This window comes from Balaenoptera acutorostrata, chromosome 16 (assembly GCF_949987535.1).
Source record: "Balaenoptera acutorostrata chromosome 16, mBalAcu1.1, whole genome shotgun sequence".
In the NCBI taxonomy this organism is placed as follows: Eukaryota; Metazoa; Chordata; class Mammalia; order Artiodactyla; family Balaenopteridae; genus Balaenoptera; species Balaenoptera acutorostrata.
Window position 1 is genome coordinate 62,165,834 of NC_080079.1, and position 13,343 is coordinate 62,179,176.

At 38.1% G+C, this 13,343-nt stretch overlaps 1 protein-coding gene across 3 annotated transcripts in view; it reads left to right on the forward strand.

Annotated features, from left to right (window-relative positions):
* The first annotated feature begins 2,946 nt into the window (after positions 1-2,946).
* P4HA1 (prolyl 4-hydroxylase subunit alpha 1) overlaps positions 2,947-13,343 on the forward strand; it is an 86,961-nt gene continuing 76,564 nt past the window's right edge. The window contains exon 1 of one of the 3 annotated variants that reach the window (XM_007167686.3): positions 2,947-3,132. The gene's annotated coding sequence lies outside the window, so the exon portion shown is untranslated. Of the gene's footprint in view, positions 3,133-3,521; positions 3,746-13,343 lie in introns of those variants that run through there. The other 2 variants (XM_007167685.3, XM_057530361.1) reach the window with 2 other exon arrangements.

A 13,343-nucleotide genomic window follows, 5' to 3' on the forward strand; every position in this document is an offset into this window, starting at 1 on the left:
TAAATTCTGACAGAAAAGGACTTACTTTTATTGGCTAAGCATTGATAAGCACTAAATCTTTAATTTTAAAATGTATACATCCAGTAATTGGAAGAATTTCTCACAGATTAGCTTTAGGCTCCCAAAGTTTCAACTTAGCTTCTCCACCACTATCCATATATTTTTGATGCTAGAACACAGGACACATTCAAATAGCTATATGGTGTCTGGCCCTGTACCTTTGTTTTACAGTGCTTGGTGGGTCAGTACAGTGGGTGGTAGGAGTATTCTTGGATGCCACTCCTACACTGGGACAGCTGAATATATCTTAACTATACCTGGGAATGACTGTGAATTACAAAAATATATCCCACTAAACTCAAGCCAAATGTATTCTTACTCAAGTTCCCTACAGTTAAATTATAAAAATGCCGTCTAGCCACTCCAACACCACTAGACAAGGGGAAGTGTGATGTAGGGAAAATCAGTGAGGAAAGAATTAGAAGTCTAAAGATTGCCATTAAAATTTTTACTTTCACAAATTTTACAAAAGCATATGACTGTGTGAGCGTATTGTTAGGGCCTCTTCCAGGGTCTTGGAAAGGGCTAGTGCAAATGAAGCCCCCTGAAAATGAAGCTTTCTTAGCTTCACAGTAAATCTGCCTCAAGGTCTGGAGCCATTTTATTTACAGGGTAAAATGCAATTTTCAGAGTCTGCTCTATATAGGGCCAGTGGATACGCTGATTATAGCTCCACTTGAGACCAAGATTTAAAGAAGAGATCTTTGCCTCTTTTGTGTCAAGGGCTCCCTGCTATTTGTTTAGACTAGTGGTTCTCAAACTCTTTGGTCTCATAACCATTTCACACTCCTAAAAAGCATTGAGGACTCCAAAAAGCTTTTATGTGGATCATACCTATCAAAATTTACTGTATTAGGAGTTAAAACAAACACGTAAAATATTTATTTATTCATTTAAAAACAATAATAAATCTGTTACATGTTAAATAACATACTTTTTAATGAAAAATAACTATTTTCCAGAGCAAAAATAATTTAGTGAGAAGAGTGGCGTTATTTTACATTTCTGCAAATCTCTTTAATATCTGGCCTAATAGAAGATTCTCATTCTTATGCGTGCAATATCTTTAGAGTGAAAAAGGCAAATAAATTTTTAGTATGAAATAATTTTGCCCTGTGAACCCCCTGACCACACTCTGAGAACTGCTGATTAGCGGTTCACTATATTTATCACTGTATTTAATTTCTGGTTGCCTACTCTTTCCCAAGTACCCTCTCTATGACTATTTCTGTATCTGTATAATTAACTCCACCTCCTAGATAAGAGTTAAATTTTAATTATTGCTGTGCTTTTTAGCATTCATGGAAAACTTTAGAAACCATTTTTTTTCACACACACACACTGTATTTTGTTTTTACAAGAGATAAATAAACTGACACCAAGCATTGTAAATGGATGACCGCAACAAAAGCAACAATGATTGCAATTACCAAACACAAAACACACACATACTATGTCATAATATTGACATTCAGTCCAGTAATCCTCCACTGTAACAGCTCCTTTACTTTGCAGTGAAAATTGATTTGTATATTTTTTGCCTCTGAGTCCTTGTGGGATATTTTTTTTTTATTCAAACAGAAAGTCACAAAATTTATACTCATCCTCATCAGTTCACTCAGTCCCATGTAATTAATTTTTTTTTATCTTGATATTTTGTTAGCACTTTTATGAATTCATCAGTTTTCCATTAGAGTTCTGAAAATGCTTATTCATTCAGTTCAGCAGTTTAGTCAGTTACCAGAAACCTGTACTTGTCAGAGTCTTTTCCATGAATTCCTTGAAGATGAAACCCTTTTATAGGAACATTTTTGCAAAAGCATCAGAGTACACCCAGAACTGTCTGTAAATGACAAAAGACTTAAAAATGACCACGGTTAAAGATTTGATGAAAGTTCATAATAATGCAATTGACAAGGAAATTTAGTTACTTCTGAGATATACATTTTAAAGTAATAACTAGAATTATGACTTATAACATTTTAATGATTAACAAGTCTTAGAGAAGTCTTTCTTCCCATTCGCTGACAAGGGAAAAAATATCTCCTACGTTGTCTGCTCCCTGATAGTAAGGCTTTCTTCTTTCAGAATTATAATGACTAAGGCAAATATTAGACTAAACACAACACTGGGTTCCTTATATGCTACAACACCATCTAATGCTTACCAAGCCCTTTCTGTGTGCTAGGCATGGGCTAAGTGCTTTACATACATTATCTCATTTAATTCTCACAACAATGAGGTAGGTACTGTGAGGTACCTACCGTCATTTTCATTTTGCAGATGAGGAAACTGACATACGGAGAGGTTAATGCCCAAAGTTTTACGGGACTGAGCCGTAAATTGAACCCAGAAAATCTCTGGAGCACGCAGTCCATTATCTACCGATTAAAGTATAAAAATGGGCAATAGAGCGAGATTCACATAAAAAGAGTGTAGGTAAGAGAGGGAGGTTAGTAAAGCAAAAAGCCTCAGGGCCAAGACAGCTGAGATATCAATACAGGATGTAGTGTTATTTTCCACCCGATACGTCTTTTCTGCTTTATTTCCTACGCTTCCATGTTCCTCTTCTCAAATTTAAGATATTTCCTCGCTGGTGGTTTCGTTGTTCAGGCCTGACTGGGGCTGATCCCAAAATTCAGGCGCTAAACAACCTGTTGAAAGAAGCGGGGCAAATCCGAGGTAACCACGGTGACGGTGGCGTGGTGAGAACCCCGCGCAGGCGCGTTACATCACAGGCGCGCCCGCCGGCCCCTCCTCTGGGCCTCAGACTCCACCAGCTGGTGCGGAGTCCTGGGCGTGGGGCGTGGGCCGCGGGTAGGGGTGGAGAGGGCCCGGGCTGGGCGCCTGCGCAGACGCCGGGACGCTGGTGTGATCGAGCTCACGTAGCGAGGGTTGCAGTCGCCTCCTCCTCAGCGCAGCCGTCGCAGCCTGGAGGTTATAAAAGGGCTAACTGGCTCCCTCTGCTGCCCAGTCGCGCCGCCAGCGGGCTGAGGGAAGGGTTTAGTTAGCTGGCCGAGCGCAGGCGACCGGGGACTGAAGAACGCGCAGCCCTCCCGTGCCACTTCCCAGGTGAGACGCTCCTCCGACCTTGGGGACTGAGGCTTAAGTCCTTGGGCAGCCGTGGCCCTTCTCGGATGGCTCTGGTGGTCTGGTCCCTGCCCCCTCTCGTGGTATGGCTCGGGGGCAGGGGGAGGCTCCCCCAGTTTACTACTACTGGCTCAGTACCTTCTCCCCTGGAGACTCGGCCCCTCGTCCTGCGCCCCGCGTCTCCTGGGTGCCCCAGAGGTCCTTCTGCCCTCCTCCGTGCTCCTCTTCCCACCGCCTCCCAGGTTGGCGCCCCCGACTGTTGGGGCTGCGGCAGCATCAGTCTCCGCCCCGGGGACCAGCACTTTCTTGAATATTCCTTCCTGGGGAGGAATCACCCTGTTGAGTTTTCCGAGCTCCTCTCCTACCTGGTCCTGCCTAAAAAGCTGAGGAGTACGCGAGGGTTTTCGGCCTCCACAGCAGCAGATGGTTAGCGTGTGGCAATGGAGAGCGGTTTTTAAAGCTTATAGCTGATGGGGAAGCGCTCGGGCATTTTTATCCTGCCGAAGAGTCGTGGGGTCTGGGAAGAGGACCTACGCGGAGAAGTTCAGGCTTTACTCATCTGTTGCGCGCAGCGGTGCTGCCGGAGCAGCTGGAGGTAGCCCCGGGCGGCGAGTTTCGGGCGGCTTGGTTGAGGAAGTCCGCTGTCAGATCCTCCAGTCAACTGGGAAGCTGATCTTCTTCCTTCCTTCTTCTGCCACATAAATTTTTTAAAGGCACAAGAGCTTCTCCCCTCCCCCTCTCTTTCTCTCCGCCAAGTTTGCTGCTTTTAAAAGTCCACATCAGTAAATGGAATTCTTTGGCTGTGTGAGAACTTAGAGTTACGTGGATGGCCCCCAGCTGTATGTTTTAAGGGGGAGGAAGAATGGTTCCATAAGTATGGGACCATTTCTCCTAAATAATCGATTGTATTAAATACAATCAGTTTTTAGACACTAACAATTTAGGCGTTCCGGGTGGAGTGGTGAAGACTTGGAATTTTGCACTGTTTGCTTTAAGAAAGGGATGAAGAAGAAACTAGATCTCCTTTTAGGAATTGATCGAAAAGGCCGAAGCGGCTTGCCAATTTCGACTTAACTGTTTCTGGTTTCTCTGAGAGCTATGGACTTTCCCTTGGAATGCACTCTGAAGGGATGAAATAGCCACTACTGAGTGGGGGAAGGGAAAAGACGTGGCAGCAGTGTTCTTTCATCAACTTTTGCCTTTTTTTTTTTTTTTAATAGGTTCGGGGAAGAAACGTATTTCCCTTTTTAGATTTAGATGTAGCTTATGAATGAGGCTAGTCTTTTCCTAAAATAATCTGATGAAATATTCAGTCCTCATAGCAGGAACACTGGAATTTAATTTATAAAACATTTAGAAGGGATTTTTCTGATCAAGTATCTATGGAAAAAATGGATACGTTAAGGAGGAAATATTTAAGAAGCTGAAAGTGAACAACCGTGAATAAGGTTTTTTGCCTTGATTTAAAATTTAGACATTCAGCGATTTTTCTTTAACTTTGACACTTAGCCTGTGAATATGATTTCTAAATCTTAACGATGAATTTCAAATTTTATCTTTTCTTTCTGTGGGAAGCATAGAAAGTTTTATCACTTACCTTTGAAAGTCATGTCAGTTTTGGTTTTGGTACATTATGCTTTAAGTCCTGCCAGTATTTTAGATGGCTGATGGCAAATGACTCTTTTTTTAAAAAAATGTATTTTATTTTGTTTATTTATTTTTGGCTGCCTTGGGTCTTCGTTGCTGTGCGCGGGCTTTTCTCTAGTTGCGGCGAGCTGGGGCTACTCTTCGTTGCGGTGCGTGGGCTTCTCATTGCGGTGGCTTCTCTTGCTGTGGAGCATGGGCTCTAGGCGCGCGGGCTTCAGTAGTTGTGGCTCACGGGCTTTGTTGCTCCGCGGCATGTGGGATCTTCCCAGACCAGGGCTCAAACCCGTGTCCCCTGCAGTGGCAGGCAGATTCTTAACCACTGCGCCACCAGGGAAGCCCACAAATGATTCTTATAGATTTAACACAGTTACTAGGAAGAGGACTACTCTGTGTCTTTAGGTGAATAATGCTTTGATATCTTAAAATGAGTTTTATTTTGAAGTACTGAAAATCAAGGATTTTGGTGAGCGGATAATTGTATTGGCCATTTTGTATTTTGGTAACTAAAGTAGTAACAAAAAAAAAAGATGAAAAAATGTGTACAACTTTAATTTATTGCAGAAAAGTTTAGACAGTGTAAAAGACTATTGAAAAAAGAAAGCTTTGTATTACCAGGGTAGTCCAGGTTGTCACAGGGGAATCTTGGCTTTTTGGTAAGGAGGTGTTAACCTTTTCTAATAGTGCAGAGTGGGTTGTATACTGACAAGCAGTATCTTTCATAGGGCAAATGTGTTCAAGCTCCTGCTTTTATTCCAGGGATGCAGCCATAAAGCTTGTGAGCCTTCATTTCTGTGGAAGGAATGCCTTATTTTACGTAGCAGTTATTAACTGGGAGGGATGTAATTACATCTCTTAGATTTGGAAAGTGTCCCTATGAGATACATAGTAGTAGTTCTCAACCTATTTTGAGGTCATGAAGTCCATTGAGAATCTGACAGAAGGTGTGGGCCCTGGGTCCGAGAATGCAAGTACACACATCTGTGTAGAATTTTAATTAGCATTTACACATACTCTCTCCCTCCACAAGTGCATTTATAAACTGCAAAACCCTAACCCTACAAGAACCAAAAAGTAAAAGGTATGGAGTAAGGGCATCTAGGTATCTTGAGGCAGGGTTTCTTGAATATTTTTGAAAATTGAGCTGGGCTTGTAAGTCTGACTGGACTTGACTGTATAGATGACCCTAATAAACTTTTGCTAAAAGGGTTTTAACAAAAGTGAGTAAGTTGGAGAATTGTTGAATTGCTAAATTGCCTAGGCAGTCGTACATCATACTGGCCTACCCCAACCCCTTATATGTTGTAACATATCTTTGGTTCTACTCTGAAAGTGGAAAATACTTTAAGGTAAAGAAAAGTAAATTGCACAGGCCCTTGGCATTACACTTTATTGCTCTTCTGACAGTGAGATCTTGAATCTTATAATTACATAATGGGTGTGTGTGTGTGTGTGTGTGTGCATAAAAAATGAATGTGTAAGAGACAAGCCAAATAAAGTGTGTATGTGTATTTGTGAAAGCTTCATTAGTTAAAGTTTCATTTGTGTTTCTACTCAGTGAAATTTATTTGTATAAATTAAAGGTGTCCTCTCATTAGTTTTCTTCTAGCCAAATATTGTGCCTCAATAAAAACTAATGACTCTCAAAGGACTTCATTAAGGTTACTCCAGCGGTTTTGAACTTGATATAATGAAAAACATTCCTTTTCCTGATGTTGCTTTGGATGATCAGTATGACTATTAGTATATTTGGTTGTGTATTGGCAAAAAATACAATATAGAGATTCATGCTTCTTACATAGTTGTCATCAGTGAATGAGTACTATCTTGGACTTCTTCCCCTTCCTGCTTAGTGTTTTATATAAATGTGTTCATGTTTTGGTTTACATATTTTTCACTTAAATAGTGATATTATATCAAAGTAATATACTCAGCCTTTCTTGTTGAGCATTTGAGCTATTTCTTCATTATAAGTAGTGTGAAGAGAAGGCTGTAATTTAGTGCTTAATTTTATCTACCTGTTTAGCTACAGTAAACTTTAACCAGTTTTCTTTCTAGCTGTACTTTTTTTTTTTTTTTTTAGGAAAAGAAAGAACATGACAATAAAATTCTTATGTCAGTACTTTTTTCTTCCCACTAAGTGAATTTTCTAGGGGATTGGATTGGGCTCTGATAAGATTTTTTAATCAACCTGATAACAACTAAAGCACTTTACAATTTATAAAGTGTTGTTTCATAATATTATATAATTTAATCTTTAAAATAATTCTGTGAGGTGGTTTTATATCATCCCCATTTTACAAATAAAGAAACTGAGATTCCAAGTCAAGTAATTTGCCCAAGAATTAGTAGTCAAAATTAGTAGTCAACAGTGAACATTGAGATGAAGCATCAAATGGAAGAATCTTCTGTTATGTCTATAGCAGTGAAGAAATGGATTCTATAAGCGTGTTGTAAAAATTTTGGGAGAAGATGCTTTTGTAAAGTTTCTGGGGAGTAAGTAATAGAAATAGAAACTTGTAAAGTATTAATCACTAATTTTCAGATGTCTATTTTAATCTATTTTCTGTTTTTCTGAATCTATATTTTTTAAGGTTTTTCACCTCAGTACCTCGCACTATTGCCCTTATAATTTCTCAAGCTTTTCAACCATGAACTGTTTTCTGAAAAATTTTAAGAATTTCTGTTACAAAGGGAAATTTGTGTACAAAGTATGTTTAGTTTTAGAGAATGAGAGAAAAAGGTGTTTTCCTTGATTCAATATTGTGATCATTAAGTATTAGCATCTGTTACTATGTTCTGAACATTGTGCTGGAAGAATCATGATAACAACATGTTTGAATTAACATACAGAATAGAGGACAGCTACACAGATTTATATGCTTGTTTTATTTGAGAGTGTTTAGTAAATATTGATTAACTGGTTTTAAGTAGGCTCAAGACTTCTCTTACACTCTAATCTTATATTAACTGGATTTTCAGGTCTGATTCTTTCAAACAATGATCAATAAATGATTATTTTAATGCTTCTTTTTTTTTTTTTTTTTTTTAAATTTTATTTATTTATTTATTTATTTATGGCTGTGTTGGGTCTTCGTTTCTGTGCGAGGGCTCTCTCCAGTTGCGGCAAGTGGGGGCCACTCCTCATCGCGGTGCGCGGGCCTCTCATTATTGCAGCCTCTCTTGCTGCGGAGCACAGGCCCCAGACGCGCAGGCTCAGCAATTGTGGCTCACGGGCCCAGTTGCTCCGCGGCATGTGGGATCCTCCCAGACCAGGGCTCGAACCCGTGTCCCCTGCATTGGCAGGCAGACTCTCAACCATTGTGCCACCAGGGAAGCCCCTATTTTAATGCTTCTTAAACCTAGTTGTTGAATTTAGGTCCTCAAAGCATTACTTGCTGTATACATATGGCCTTTGTTCTTGCCCTCTTGTTCCAACAAACTCCCCCCTTTTTTTAAACCCAGACAAGAGTTTATTCATATTCAAAAGTTGCTTGAAGACATTCTCAAATTTGCATACTCTCAAATTTACCAGTCTTTAAACCTCAAAGGTATTTTGAGAATAGATCTCAATTTACTGTTTGAATAAAAAAATCTTAATGATATTTGTGAACAGTAATCATAGCTACCAAGTGATAATGTTTTATAGGTAAATAAAAACACTAACATATGACATAATAAGGGTGATTACTAATAAAGTAATTGGTATACTGTAACAACTTTATCGAGGTATAATGGATATACAGTAAACTGCACACATTTACAGTGTGCAATTGGTATGTTTTGACAAAAGTATATACCCATGAGATTGTCAACACTGTCAAGATAAGGAACATTTTCAACACCTTCAAGAGTTTCCTCATGACTCTTTGTAATCCCTCCCTCCTGCTCCTTCCTGCCCTTTCCTCATCCCCAGGTAACCATTGATCTTTTTCTGACACTTAAGATTTGTTTGTATTTTTGAGAGTTTTCTGTAAATGGACTCATATAGTATGTACTTTGTGCAGTGGGGAGGAGGGTGTCCAGCTTCTTAAACTCAGCATAATTATTTTGAAATTCATCCACGTTGTTATGTGTTCGTTCCTTTTTATTGTTGAGTAGTATTATATTGTATGGATATACCACAAAACTTTTTTTTTTCCGTGTACGAATTGATGGACATTTGGGTTGTTTCCAGCTTTTAATTATTATAAACAGAGTTGCAGTGAGCATTCGCAATTCGCAGATAAGTCTTTGGAGGAATATATACTTTCTTTTCTCTTGCATAAATATCTAGTAGTGGAATAGTAACATATGTTATAGGGAAATATTTCTTCCCAGATTGTGGCTTGTATTCATTGTTTTAACAGTGTGTTTCAAAGAGCAGGAACTGTCTCTAATCATGGACAGAATGTCTATGCAGAAAATCGGAAAGATTGTTCAGAAAGCTCCAGCCCTAATAAGTGAATTCTGCAAGGTTGAAGGACAGAATGTCAATACATAACAATCAGTTGTATTTCTATATAATAACAATGAACAATTGGAAATTAAAATTTAAAAGTACCATCTCAATAGCACCAAAACCTATGAAATATTTAGTATTAGCTTTACAAGACATGTGCAAGATTTGTATAATGAAAATTATAAGACACTGGTGGAAGAAACCAAAGAAGACCTAAATAAATGGAGAGATATGCCATATTCATGGATTGGAAGGCAATATTGTTAAGACAACCATTCGTCCAAGCTGATCTATAGATTCAATGCAATTCCAGTCCAAATCCTAGCAGGGTTTCTTACAGAAAGTAATAAGCTGATTCTAAAATTGATATGGAAAAACAGAGGAACTAGAAAAAGGTAAAATAATGTTGAAAAAGAACAAAAAAGTTGGGAAACTCCTGATTTCAACTTACGTTGCTGCGGTACTCAAGGGTAAAGATAGAGAAAAGATAGATCAATGGAACAAAACAGAGAATTCAGACACAAAATGGTCAGTTCGTTTTTGACAAGGGTATTAAGGCAATTCAATAGAGAAAGGATAATCTGGAATAGTTAGACGTTCATATGCAAAAACTGTCTTATTTGGGCGTCTGATATCCTCTGTTGGACACTGGGCAGCCCCTTGCCCAGAAATTTATATAAATCTTGGGACAGATGACACAAAGGCACCAATGGATATGAAATATGAAATAAAGTTTATTCACACAGTCAACTGAAAAAGGATTCCTCACGGAGAGGTCTTAGGTTTAGTCCAGAATGAAGCAAAAGTGAAGAAGGGCGGTTGGGTTTAATTTTTATTGTGGCCAGAAGGAGTGTGATAGTTCCCATGTGTGGGATTTACATGGTTTTAGCTTCCCACTGACGCCCAAGGAGGCAATGGCTGGGCTTTCTTACTGACTTATCCAGATGTGGGGCAAAAGGGAGAGGGAAGTGGGGCTTTAAGGCAATGAGCACTCAAACGTCAAAATAGAATACTTTTCTTTATTATAGCCTCAGTGCAAAAATTCCTCACCGTCTGTGCAAAAACTAGTTCAAAGTCGTTCGTAGACCTCGAGATATGACCTAAAGCTAGAAAATAACTTGAAGAAAATATAAGACAAAATCTTTTTGAGACCTTGGATCAGGCAAAGATTTTTTTTTTTAATCACCAAAAAATTAGACACCAAAAGCATGATCCATAAATGAATAAATTGATAAATTCAACTTCATCAAAATTAAGAACTTCTGCTGTTTGGAACAGTGTTATGAGAATGAAAAGACAAGTCACAGACTGGGAGTTAATATTCCCCTAACACATATCTGACAAAAGACTTGTATCCAGAATATATAAAGAACTCACAAAATTCAGTAGTAAGTGAACAACCTAATAAAAATTTGACAGAAGATTTAAGTAGAAACTTTACCAAAAAGACCTACGGACAGCAAATAAATATACCAGAAGATATTAAACATCATTAGTAATTGCAGAATTGCAAATTAAAACCACACTGAGATACCAGTATACACTTAAGTGAGAAAATTAATTGAGACATTAAGAAGAATGAAGGAAAAAAGGAAAAATAACAATACCAAATGCTGATAAGAATGTGGAGCGGGCTTCCCTGGTGGCGCAGTGGTTAAGAATCTGCCTGCCAATGCAGGGGACACGGGTTCGAGCCCTGGTCGGGGAAGTTCCCACATGCCACGGAGCAACTAAGCCCGTGAGCCACAACTACTGAGCCTGCGCATCTGGAGCCTGTGCTCCACAACGGGAGAGGCCGCGACAGTGAGAGGCCTGCGCACCGCGATGAAGAGTGGCCCCCACTTGCCGAAACTGGAGAAAGCCCTCGCACAGAAACGAAGACCCAACACAGCCAAAAATAAATAAATAAATTTAAAAATTAAAAAAAAAAAAGAATGTGGAGCAGTTGGAGCTTTCATCCGTTGCTGATGGCAGTGCAAATGGTATAGTGACTTTAACATTTGGCAGTTCTTTATAAAGGTAAACATATGCTTACCATACAACCCAGCATCCCTACTCCTGGATTTACCAGGAGTTTTTTAAGCTGTTTTTAAAATAGCTTTATTGAGATACAGTTCACATACCATACAATTTACCTCTTAAAGTGCTTTTAATACATGCACAGAGTTGGTGTAACCATCATAACAATCAATTTTAGTACTTCTTTTTTTATTACTCCAAAAAGAAACATCAGATCCATTAGCAATCACTCTCCTCCCCCTCCCCCAGCCCTAGGCAACCACTAATGTACTTTTTATGTCTGTAGATTTTTTCACTTAACATAATGTTTTCGAGGTTCATTTGCGTTATACCATGTATCAGTACTTCATTTCTTTTTATGACCAAATAACATTCCATTGTATGAATATATCATATTTTATTTATTCATCATTTGATGGACATTTGGGTTGCTTCCACCTTTTTGGCTATTATTAATAATGCTGCTATGAACATTCATATACAAATATTTCTGTGGATATGTGCTTTCATTTGTTTTGGGTATAGACTTAGGAATGGAATTGTTGGGTCATATGGTAACTCTATGTTTTTAGGAACTGAAAAACTGTTTTCCAAAGTAGCTACACCATTTTACATTCCCATCAGCAGTGTATGAGAGTTCCAGTTTCTTCACATCCTTGTCAACACTTATTTTCTTTTTTACTACAGCTGTCCTAGGGGCTGTGAAGTGATATCTCATTGTGGTATTTGATTTGCATTACCATAGTGATTAATGATGTTGAGTGTTTTTTCATGTACTTATTGGCCATTTGTATCTTCTTTGGAGAAATGTCTCTTCAAATCCTTTTCCCATTTAAAAAATGGAGTATTTTTAATTATTTTTACTGTTGGGTTCTAAGAGTTCTGTATATATTCTGGGTATTAAACTTTTGTTAGAGATATGATTTATAATTTTTTTCCCATTCTGTAGGTTGTCTTTTCACTTTGCTGAAGAATGAAAGTTTTAAATTTTGATGAAGTCCAATTTAATTTTTTCCTTGGCTTCTTGTGCTTTAGGTGTTATATCTAAGAAATTGTTGTCTAGGTGTATGTATAATTGCCTAATCAAGGTTATGAAGATTTACACCTCTTTTTTTCCTAAGAGGTTTATAGTTTTAAATTTCATAATAATCTTTGCTACATTTTGAGTTAATTTTAGGGTCAATTTAAAGTTTTCTTAGTTTGTTCCCAGGTAATTAACATATTTGTTGCTGTTGCAAATGAGATAATTTTTCTGTTGCTTCCTGTGATTGGTTCTTGTTTGTATGAAAAGGTCCTTTTCTAAACGGAATGCTCTTTCTTTCTAAATGATAATTTTTCAAGTAGTATAGCTTGCTTTAAAAATTCAGTCTTTAATGAAGTTTCATTGAAAGCTATGCTTTTGGAATAGTTTGCTTCACCACATATTCCTTACTTAAGCTTAAAAAAATCTAAAATGTATATTGTACGAGATTTTATTTTACACTTGTATCCTAAGGGTGGTGGCGAAGACACTACAGTTGCCTTTTCAGGACTTCCTCTGAAAATCAAAAATAGATGCAATTTGTTTTGGAGCAAAAGGGATTGATGGTGGTATTATGCCAACTAGTAGAGGTGTGGTTGATCATTTGGATTTTGCTATCTCTGTCTATGATTTGAATTTGTCTCTTCACTTCAGTGCTACTTTGACTTCGTTTTTTAGCTCGCTTATTTATTTATAGAAATACAAATTTTCTATTAAAAATGTTTATTAAAATGCAGAAGTTGAGTGAATAGAACTGACTGTGATCCCAACTCTCAGATAGTTGTTAACATTTTTTGAGTTCTTTTAATTACTATATAAAGTTTTAAACTTTTTACATATATATCCAAGTATATTCTTTTTTTTTTTTTTTTTAATAAAATTTTTTTTTTAAAGGATTTTCTTATTTATTTATTTATTTATTTATTTATTTATTTATTTATTTTTGGCTGTGTTGGGTCTTCGGTTCGTGCGAGGGCTTTCTCCAGTTGCGGCAAGCGGGGGCCACTCTTCATCGCGGTGCGGGGACCGCCCTTCATCGCGGTGCGCGGGCCTTTCTCTATCGCGGCC